We start from the raw sequence: 12,119 nt of genomic DNA on the forward strand, positions 1-12,119 counted from the left end.
TTTAAACATAAATATAACCATTCTTGTCTTACAATGAGTTTCTTTTAAATATTGTTAGTTAAATTTTTGGCGTCCGACACATCAAAAAATGTAAAGGCTAGTGTATTGTGTGTTGCATAACTCAGACGTAAACATATTTTGAGGTTATGTATTTTATTTTTCTAAAAATATTATTAAAGTTTTTCAAAATTTGCAGGAAGAAATTTTAAGTTCTTTCAAGAATTATCATCATAAAAAATGCTACCACTGTGAACAGGTTCTTTGAAAAAACGCATAACTTTAAAACACTTGAACGACGAAGAAATAAAAATATTAAATGGTTTGAGTGTGGACAATGTCTTTACAAAACTAAACAACATTTTGATTTAAAATCCCACATAAGTATGCGCCATTCAGACAAAAAGGATCTCAAGTGGTACGAATGTGAAGACTTTTCGTACAAAACGGAATACCACTCCAACTTGACGAGCCACATAAAATCGCGCCACTTACATGCAGACTCCGTTAAATGGTTCAAATGTGACAACTGTCCTTATCAAAGTAAATTTTCTTCAAACTTAAAAAACCACGTAAACACCCACCACTTGAACGAAGCATCAAGGGGTACGAATGCAAGCGGTGTCCATACAGAGCTAAAGAGAATTCTTGCTTGAAAACACACGTAAATGCGCGCCATGTGGATCAGCGGGATATCAAATGGTATGAATGTGAAAAGTGTCCTTACAAAGCTAAACAAAATTCTCAGTTGAAGCGTCACGTGAGAATTCTTTAGTGAAGTTTTTGATAACCAACTCTTTTTCATCACTGAATTACGAAACAAAAGTAATTTTAAAAAATAATGGAAAACCGACACCTTCTTTGCCAGATTTGACCGTTAAGGATGGATCCAAGTGTCGTTCGTTTACTAAAGATTGGTAAAAAATGTGAATGGTTAACTGGTAGTATTTATAATAATAAGCTGTTTTGTTGGTTTTTTATTCTTTTTAGTAAATTTAACGCCGAAAATCAAAACTGGGTAAAAAATGGATTTTCTGACTTAAAAAATTTGTCAAGAGCTATTGGTCGCCACTCTTGCTCAGCAGAACACATTTCCGCGCATGTAAAATATCAGATGTTAGGCAAATCAAACAATATTGCTAATATGCTCGATAATGCCAGGAAAATTGAAATAGAAAATTATAATCAAAAAGTTACCGAAAATCGTAAGAACTTGAAATCTTCAACAAATATTGTATTGTATTTAGCGTTACAGGAATTGCCTTTCAGAGGACATGATGAAAGAATAGAATCAAATAACAGGGGGAATTTTCGGGAATTAGTGTCATTAATGTCTAATTACAATGAAAAATATGAATTGAGGGGTCAGATTTTTCAGGTACCTCAAAAACCATTCAAAATGACATTATTGAATCCACTGCGTTCGTATTTCAATCTGAGATCCATAAGGAAATTTTTGATAACCCATTCTTTTCGTGGCAAGTTGATGAGACAACAGATATAGCCTGTAAATCCCAGTTGTATGTAATATTTCGTTATGTCGTTGGAGGGAATCCCGTAGAGCGCTTTCTGTTTTTTTTTTCGATGTTAGTGCAGGTCGTTCAGCAAACGATTTGTACAATTTATTAATTAATGAAGTCTCAAAATTTAATTTAAATACGAAGCTCATATCTTAGACATATGATGGGGCAGCGGTAATGGCTGGAGAACTTAATGGGCTTCAAGCCAAAATAAAGACAATTGCCCCTCAAGCACGTTTTTTTCATTGTTATGCCCATAATTTAAATTTAGTTTTAAGCGATGCAACCAAAAGCTGCCGGGATGTCCGTATATTTTTTCAAAATTTGACGGGTTTTTCATCTTTTTTTTCAAAATCAACGAAACGATGTAATATTTTAGATCAAGTATGTAACAAAAGAATTCCAAGTAATGTACACACAAGATGGAATTTTACATCAAGAGCTGTTCAAACAGTGGTGTCATTAAATGATAAACTAACTGAAGTATTTGATTTTATTATTAATAGTGATAGTTTTGCCAGAGATGATAATTCTGTCAGAGGAGCCGTAGGTTTAAGGAATTTGTTAAAAAATTTTTGATCAAACGGAATTAGTTTTTAATATTTTACAAAATAAGTTGACACACATTTCATACGCTAAGAAATGATTAATCAAGTTAATAGATATACTAATGGGATTTCAAAAAGAGGAAACACACTTTAATAAAATTTTTGGAGACCTTACGGATAATGTTGAACCACCAACAAAAAGAGCTAGATTTTATGATGAACCAAAAACTATTTATAAGGAAAAATTTGATGAAATATTACAAATTATTATTGATCAGATAAAAGTAAGGTTCCTAGATATTGAAAATTTACAAGTTTTTGAGTCGCTAAATTTTGAAGAATTTCAAACTTTTGCGAAAGATTTTCCCATTCAATTAATTGGTAATCTTTGTGAACTTTACGACGTTTTTGATAAGAGTAAATTAGAAAGTCAGCTGCGTGCTGTTTATAATGATCCATCTATTCTAGGAGATTGTGCATCCTTGATAGAAGCGACAAATTGTATGTATTATTCTTACAATTTCTGTAACATCTGCTTCAGTTGAGCGAAGCTTTTCTGCGTTAAAACGTTTAAAAACATACACACGCAATACAGTCAGTCAGGATCGTTTGCAAGATTTAGCAATAATTTCAATAGAAAAAGACTTTGTACGAAATTTAATGAAACAACCTTTATTTTATGACAAAATTCTACATCATTTTGCTTCTAAAAAGGAAAGACGGATTCCATTAAAATATAGAGTCTCTTAAATAAATACATAATAATTTTATGATCCTTAATAATTTAGTGTATGGTATCACAAGACTCACGGGGACAATCTATGGTCAGGTAAGTTTTAAAACCAATTGTCAATGCATAACATTATTATCTTATCCTCTGTATTTGTAATGATAATAAGTCTTGTCTGAATGCCGGTCTTTTCCGGGTCAGTGGTGGGTCTTAAATATGATTAAAATATGGAACAAATTTCACAGTTTTCGACACCAATTTTTGTATGTACTGTGGTCGATATTTATACAAAATTTCTAAACATTATTATTGAACAATTATTTTCAAAGAGGAGATGTATTTGTAACGATGACGTTGAGTAGAGCTAAATTATTTGATCGGTATATATCGTCAATCCTAATCAAAGTACATAAAAATATTATTTGTCAAACGTTTTATTTTTGCGTTGAATTTGTGCAGTGAAACTGGAAACAGCAAGGAACATTCTTAATAATGCACAAATTTATAAAAATAATGATACAATAGTGGCCTCCTCGAGAAAAAAAGTCACGAGCCGCCACTGGAACGCATCATTTGGAAGGCGAGGATGTTCAGTGGTTTTCGTGTGAAAAGTGCCCGTATAGAGCTAAATTAAAAGCGAGTTTGAAAGATCACGTTACTGCACGCCATTTGGACGAGAAGGATATTAAATGGTTCGAGTGTACAAAGCTAAACAAAATTCGCATTTAAAAAGGCACGTTCAGCCACAGTATTTGGGTAAAGGGGAAGTTAAAAAGTAGTTTTTTTGTACTTTGCTGGTTTTTGGTGCTGCTATTATGTCGATATTTCACAAAATTAGATATTTTATTAAACTTGTTGTTATTTTTTTTTTTATTTATTTATTCATTTTCAAACGTGTTTTATTTCGTGGCATCTAGAGTATGATATTATTAATATTGTTTGTCAGTGGCAACCAAAATTTGTAAATGAATTTATGCATACAAATATATTTTTAATAGATGCAAGTGGACAATTAATTGATTTTTTATTACACCTGACATTCCAGTATACCACTTAGGGAGTAAAACACCATACAAGTTATTTCACCTAAGACATCTTCAATTCGAAATTATTATCACCAAATAATAGTAATAATAGCTAAAAACGTAGTTCTCATATTGTTTTTAGCTACATTGTTGCTAGTTGTTTAGCTTGTTCTAAAAATGAAATGTGCAAAAAATCTTAATTATATTTTAACTTCTTGCAAATTTTTAGGAGGTGAAATTGCATTTATTCGACAGTGTGATAAACCCAAACATCCCGCCAAAATTTGACATGTAAACAAAATTTTTGAACTATGATCGTCAACATAGTGTAGATCTTACACCATTTTAATTAATTGATTAATTATTTAAAGTCAAATTCTATCTCTCTCGAACGATGGCTGAATGAGAATTAAAATTACTCACTTAAATTAACTACGCCATATGCCATCAAGAATTTCAACCAACAAAGAATTTACGTGACATTTAATTCTGTGTTAATTCGAGTTACTGATTAAACGAAAATGTATTCGCAAATTTCCTCGTGAACCGATATCCCTCATCACACAAAAACACAAATTCAATACGTTCAAAATTAAAATACGGTGGTTCCGGAAACGCTGCGCTTCATCGAGAATAACTGTTCAGATTCAACCCGCAAAAACAAATTACTAAACCTACAAGAAATGTGTGTTATAATGTTATACTTAAGTAAAACGACCAGAACTTTAGTTTTAAGTCTATAACTTGATTAGCAAACGAGTGAAGTCTGGATGATCGTTAACTTGTCTTAAAACCATCAAAAAAGAATAACACGTGTTGACGTATTGTTGATTTTCCACACATTTCAGTTCAGAAAATCAGAAAAAGTCCCTTTTTGAAGTTGCAGACTAAATTTAACCTACCCTTATTTCCACCAAGTGTTTACACTCACAAACAACAACAAGACAACAAGTGTCGCAACAAAGCCAAAACAAGTCTGTAGACTCACCAACTACCAACCTAAAGAGTGACATTCACTAATTCTCTAAACGGTCTACCCCAAAGACTTCAAATATATAGACTGGCTGTCACCCTAAATTCTATTGTATTTCGTGAAGCAGTTCTGTCAACAGAAATCGCCGCCATTGCTGTCACTTTTCTGTCACTAATAACATCGCAACAACCCATATCCATAACCTATTTCTTTCTTATGTATCACTTTCAGTTGTGACGTGGATGTCATCACAGTTTCTTTGGTTCTTTTGATCGTGTTTCCGTGCATTTAAGATTCAGCAATTATAGTATTGTTGAAGTTTATTAGTTTGTGTGTGTATGATGTGCAAACTCACTATTCATATGAAGTCGATTGTATACGATTTTAAACTTCCCGCGGTTTCGGTCACATCCAAAATGGCGACCGGTTAGCTTCAGCTTTTTCGTTCTATCGCCGGTCTATATATATTTGAAGTCTTTGGTCTACCCTAATTGAAGGTCTCTACACATGGTTGAGGCCATGGTAGAAGGAGACATGGTATAGGCATACGCACCTGGTGTGACGTCAAGTGGGGTGAAATTAGCGCGAAATTTAAAATACAATTCGTTATCCGACAACTAATTGACGTATTGGACAGAGCAATGACAACTCAAGCTGAAATTCCCTAGACTTCCCTAGCGAAGCTCACAAGAGTCACAAGGTCGTTGATGCCACCTAACGTCACAAATGGATGCGCAGACCATTTTTAAATTGGTACATCGGATGCCTATACCATGTCTCCTTCTACCATGGTTGAGGCTTTGTTCTTTTTTTTAATGCAAAATTTTAATTCAAATCGGGACACTACAACTGTAACTGTCAAATCTAACAAAGAATGCGTTGGTGTTGCTCAAGCTAGACTAGAAACCGCACCCTCCGCTTCTGCCACGTGTTTCTATGTTATTTACTTCAATTCCATTTAAATGTTCACTTTCAATGACTCTCATATTAAACTACAATTGAACAAGTAATGTTAAATTTTAAAAAAATATAAACAATATTTAAATTCGCCATACACTCTCGTGAAATTTTAAACAGCAAAGAATATATATCTGAGATTAAGATTGGACGTCAGATAATTCATATGATGGAAGCATTAATCAACAAAATATTTACATGAGAAAAAACTAGCAAAGATTTATAAAACAAAAAATAATCTTGTGTGAAGTAAAACTTGTGTAGAGAAAAACATTACGTGAGGTTAAAAAACGCAGAGCATGAAAATAACAAAGGTTAAATATAATTGCATTCTTAAGACTACGAAACCGAAAATCGATATTTGACGCGTCCGCTAAATAATAATAATCTCTACTTGATAATACAAAACTAAAATAATTACTCTTCATTTCAATTATTTAGATATATGGCAATCAACAGTTGCTACAAAAGGGCCAAATATCTACGTCTCCTTAAAGTTATTTAAAACGAAAACGCTACTCAAAATATCCTTAAATAATCTTTTCCTATCCCTGATCAATAAAATATTAGCACCAAAACGTAAATTAAATGTCATTGAATAAATGCAAGTATGACGTTAAATAGGTAGGACATGGACGTATGAGGTCCAATCTGCGAATGGTACTTTTCACAAGGGTCTTCCCCTATTAGCCTAAGTTACAATAATAAAATTTGGGAAGATTAGAATCTACACAAACAAATTAAAATAATAATAATAAATAAAAAAAAAAGCTATTAGAATATTAGGAAAAGAAGTTTCCGGACCTTAAAACGAATAAAAATGAAAATACTAATTTAAGATTACTACGTGATTATTGATTAATTATGGCAAGTCTTAAAGTCTTATTAAAGTACGCGGGTCATCCTAAAACCTCCAAGAACCATCAAAATGCCGCGATTCACATCTAAAACAGGGGCCCCAGAGTGCAGTGACCGATTTCGTTATCTTCGTCATTTCATTAATGGCGTTTGCATTTAAGCGACAAAATAGTAACCAATTTCTCAGATAATTCCTCAGTTCTTAATTGATAAACGTTCGCCCTCTTGATGATAGTAGTGGACCATTCGGAGGTTCGGGTTAATCACACATCAGTCGATTATTATCGAAGAAGGCACAAAAGCAAGATAACACATGCATGACGGTTTAAATTTGGAATCTTAACTTACTGGAAACCATAGAACTTTTCTAAGTCTTCCTTCGCAATTTCGGACAAAAGAACACTCAGCTGGACAAGGCTTCAACACGGCACTACTTGGGTATTGATCGTCGTGGGTACTTCTCGTCTTCGTGGCACACTGGATTCGACTTCCTCTTTACTCTCGATTTTGCGACCTTTTATACGGCGTTTTTGTCATTAATTATGTCTTTGGTGGCATCTTTATGAGTGCACGTGTTGCATCGTGGTATTCATATTTGGGTCAGTTGATAAAAATGCAATCCTTTTGGACTTTTAGAGGTTTTATAAGTCTTAGTTTCCTTGTTCCGGGAATTTCGTCAGACTGATAAGTCGCAAAATAGATTGGTGGTAATGCGTGAGATTTGGTTTGTTTTATGCTTCTTTTATCTTGCGTTGCGTTATTGTGTAACGCCTGTGTGCCTTATTTACTGGTTGACTAAAGTTATATTTTGTTTGTATGCGGAAGCCTTTGGTTGTTAATTTGGTGTGATTTATTTGCTGTTGGTTCCTCTGTGTTTTTAATTGAAAGTCGTTAGTATCACGTGCAAACGTTGTGGATTCTTCTTTGTCTTGTTATCATTTTAACGTCACGTGCTGTCACCATCTTGGAACTTTTGCTTGGGTGTGGTGTTTAGCTAGGGTTGACTGAGTGAGTGCTTCTCAATGGTGTGCAAATATAGGTTTGCAATTATCTGGTGGTTGGGTAATACCGAGGGGTAAACCGCAGAGGAAATCAATTGGACACGCTAAAGGAAATCAATGGAAATCACAGGAAATCAAAGGAAATCAAAGGAAATCAAAAAGAAATCAACGAGAAATCAAGAGGAAATCAATGAGAAATTAACGAGAAATCAACAAGAAAACAAAGGAAATCCAAAATCATCACAGCAAATCCAGTTAAACTAGATATTTTCTAGAACTAATAAACGTAACATGTACGACATAAGTCATAGCATTCATCATAAGAAAGAAAATATCAATTTAATCTTAAAAGTGGAGATTAAATAACCTTTTTCCAATTTCTACTAATAAAATGCTCATTTTGTATGTCAAATCTCGCTATTAAAACAATAGTTTAATCGAAAGGATGAATAAAATGTTTGTAGCAACACTTTATTCACACTGTCATTGACAACACGAATAAAGTAAAAAAAATAAAAATTCCCACTACCACTGAAATTTACGTTGCTATGGATGTGTGGATATTCAACTAAAATTTGCAACGCTTGATAGTCCACCTCCTGTAAAACAATCCTAATGAAAGTCCAGGAGCGTCGTTTGAATTTGACCGTGACGAAAGTACAGGCAGCTTAGGCAATTTACCTTCTTCAAATGTTCATCATATTAGTAATAGTACAATTAATATTATGTATATGGATTACCTAATTAATAAATTTTTTGAAAAATTTTGCGAAATTGGAAAAAATCTTGTATGATACACGTGAATAAACGAATTTTATCCACTCAAAAACATTATCACACTCAGCTTCGCCTCGTGTGCTAAACTGTTTTTTCGTTGGATAAAATTCACTTTTATTCACTTATACCATAAATAGCTATTTTCCAATTTCTACTAATAAAATGCTCATTTTGTATGTCAAATCTCGCTATTAAAACAATAGTTTAATCGAAAGGATGAATAAAATGTTTGTAGCAACACTTTATTCACACTGTCATTGACAACACGAATAAAGTAAAAAAAAATAAAAATTCCCACTACCACTGAAATTTACGTTGCTATGGATGTGTGGATATTCAACTAAAATTTGCAACGCTTGATAGTCCACCTCCTGTAAAACAATCCTAATGAAAGTCCAGGAGCATCGTTTGAATTTGACCGTGACGAAAGTACAGGCAGCTTAGGCAATTTACGTTCTTCAAATGTTCATCATATTAGTAATAGTACAATTAATATTATGTATATGGATTACCTAATCAATAAATTTTTTGAAAAATTTTGCGAAATTGGAAAAAATCTTGTATGATACACGTGAATAAACGAATTTTATCCACTCAAAAACATTATCACACTCAGCTTCGCGTCGTGTGCTAAACTGTTTTTTCGTTGGATAAAATTCACTTTTATTCACTTATACCATAAATAGCTATTTAAGGGCATAATGATAGAAAATTCCAGTATAATATCATTAACTGACAGGATGATATTTCAGCTTGACAAATATTAAAGTTGTAGTTAATGAAGTGCAGTTCCGATGAGAAATGACACATTATATTGCTTTATACCTACAAACCAAATTTATAATTTCACCCCAAATTAGTTTTTAAAAATTGAGTTTGTGATATGAGGTACCAAATTCATTAAGTTCAGGTCGTGCAAAAATCTTACTGATGATATGTTCTTGTCTTGGAAGTTTAGCTCTCAAACTTGTGAGAGTATGTTTAGAAGCCCTTAGATCAATGACCTCAACTTTTAACACAATTGCTAATTTTACTATAAGAGATATGTTGCATCGAAGTGACAGACTGCAAACTATAAACAACATTAAAAACGATTTGGATAAAAAATTCGTTTTTCCTAGAGAAATCAGGAAAAAAAGTTCAATCATGAAAAGAGATTTTGTGAAAAATGATGACTTAGGAAACATTTCAGATAAAGATATATATAGAGCATCGTAGAATCAGCTTTACGGGATTGTCTGCGTGACACTGAAGATTTAGGAATGAAAGTGATAGATTTCAACTTTGTATTTTTGCCTCCGTGTAAAGACAATGAATGCAATGACGAAGTTGAAGATGAAATGTTTAGTGAAGAATAGTGCTATCACATTGAAAATTACAACAATTCTCAAATAGTCATGAAACGTAACTGTTTTCAAAGTTTGGAAAACGATCCAGTTGACCAAGATGAAGATTTACTGAATGATCTTTGCACAATTTCGTACGAATCTAAGAAATTTGACAGAGACATACACCTTAGAAGTTTTGATAGTGACGATATTTTTGTTGAGATACGTGATCTAGTCAGAATACGCTTAGATAATACAACAAAAGTTATGAAAAAGTCTTCACTTTGCTGGCTGTTAGACAATGAAAAGGATCGCGTCAGCGTGGATCGTCTCAAAAGATTTATTCAAAATAAGAAATGTAATAGTAGTAGAGTTAACTCAGAAACAGATACCTGCTTTCAACATAAAGATGCATCTCAAATTCAAAAACCAGTCCAAATTGGAAAACAAAAAAGACGCTATAATATATCAAGTGACTCATCTGATTTAGACAACCCAAGTAGTATCGAATATGATGACAGCACGGACACCGAAAGTTTGAATTCTTCCAATTATTCTGATGATTTGAATCCTCGTTTGAATCTCAAGGCTGAAAATAGTAAGACTAATCGTTCTAAACTAGACTTAAATATAGACAATTATATTATAGTACAATTAACAACTCAAAAACAAAACAAAAAATGTTACATTGGTAAAGTGTTATCACTTAACTCTATTTTTTGTGATTTTTTGAAAATGAATCCAAAAATTCCGGATGCTTTTATGTTTTCGGACATTAAAGATCAGGGGGAGATCCAAGAAAATGAATATATAATGAAACTACCTCCACCTCAGGTACTCAGAAGAGGCAGTTTAGTTTTTGAAAAAAAAAATATTGAAAAAATATTTGATTTATTTCTAGTTTTTTCTTAAGTGATGTGATTAAAATTTTTGATAATGTAACCTCAACGTGGGTCGAGATTTGTACAAGTATATATCGTAGAGAAAACTAAAGTAAGAAACTGTGCAAAATTCTAGGGGCCCATGAACACTTTTAAAGGGGAAAATTACCTCTGAAAATTAATCAGGTGGGGTTATCCACTCCTTTATTGTGCAAAAAAAAATTCTTACGTGTTAAATTTTGCATTTTAAAAGTTTTTTTCTCATGTGCTTCATTTGAAAGTTGTGAACAAAAAATTAAAAGTGTTATCATCTGTATTTATGGGTAGCTAGAATTTAGCACAGTTTTTTACTTCAACATCATCTACAATATATACACAAATCTCGACCCAGGTTATGGGATAAGTATTTTTTAAGAAGTTGTTTTATTTTGTGATATTTTGTTATGATCCAACAGAAATGCTTTACTTTTATGATTAGAGTTACCGTTTTTTTTTTACATTTAATAAAATAAATGAAACTACTTGTTTTTTCTGTTTATGCTACTATAATAAATGAATAAAGTCAATTTTTAAAAAGTAATGACTTAAGTTATTATTATAAGTTTGATTTAGTAGGTCAAACTTTAACATGATCTTGTATGCACAACACAGAGATGAACTTAATAGAATGATTTTGGACTATTTGGTATTCATTAATTACCTCTGTGAACGTATGAGCCAGTCGTTGTTGCCTTATGAATATGAGTCACTGATAAGTAAAAACTGCTGACGTAACTAAAAATATCCTTGGCCTTATGTACTTCTAATTTCGTAAAGTCAAAAGCAAAATTTCATAATATAATTTATTAAAAAATTAATAATAATGTATTTATTAAATCTTTGAGTGATTTAAACGAACTAATTTGTACACACCAGACATTTTTAATTTCAAAATTAAAATAGACCATAAGGTTTTCTGACTGAATGTGCAAAAAATCTAGAATATTGCATATGTCCACTTTTAGAACAAACATTTGTCCCAAGAAAGTGTAAAATTCGAACGTATACTTACTCTATTGATTTAGACATCTGAAACCTCCATTTCAGAGTAGCATTCTTTTTGTAAGTAAAATCAGATTTTTTTTCTTAAACATTTCAGTTTGTTGCTTAGCAGCACAATACATTTTATTTATTTATTTTTTTCGTTTAAAGGGAAAACACTTCAGCTTACCTAGTCACCGTACGTTAGTAAACACTTGGTAAAAAAAGGTTTAAATTCAACATCATTATCGGCAAAACAAAAAAGTCAAGTTAAAAAAAAGTTAACAATCGCCCTGTAGTACATTATGTAAACAAATTTTGAGAAAATCAAAAGGAAATCATAGGAAATCAATAGGAAATCACAGGAAATCATAGGAAATCAAAAGGAAATCACAGGAAATCAAAGGAAATCACAGGAAATCAAAAAAATCACAGGAAATCAAAGAAAATCAGAGGAAATCAAAAGAAATCGGGAGAAATCAACAGGAAATCATTGTCAAAAGG

The 12,119-nt window shown here is 32.2% G+C and overlaps 1 long non-coding RNA gene across 1 annotated transcript; it reads left to right on the forward strand.

Moving 5' to 3' along the window:
• The first annotated feature begins 200 nt into the window (after positions 1–200).
• Positions 201–1,871, forward strand: LOC135123504 (uncharacterized). The gene is made up of 3 exons (XR_010279632.1): positions 201–699; positions 746–1,202; positions 1,253–1,871. It is a non-coding gene; the product is annotated as an uncharacterized LOC135123504 (long non-coding RNA).
• The last annotated feature ends 10,248 nt before the right edge of the window (positions 1,872–12,119 follow it).

This window comes from Zophobas morio, unplaced genomic scaffold (assembly GCF_036711695.1).
Source record: "Zophobas morio isolate AGI-343-1 ecotype UQ-CSIRO unplaced genomic scaffold, CSIRO_AGI_Zmor_V1 ptg000006l, whole genome shotgun sequence".
Lineage (NCBI taxonomy): Eukaryota > Metazoa > Arthropoda > Insecta > Coleoptera > Tenebrionidae > Zophobas > Zophobas morio.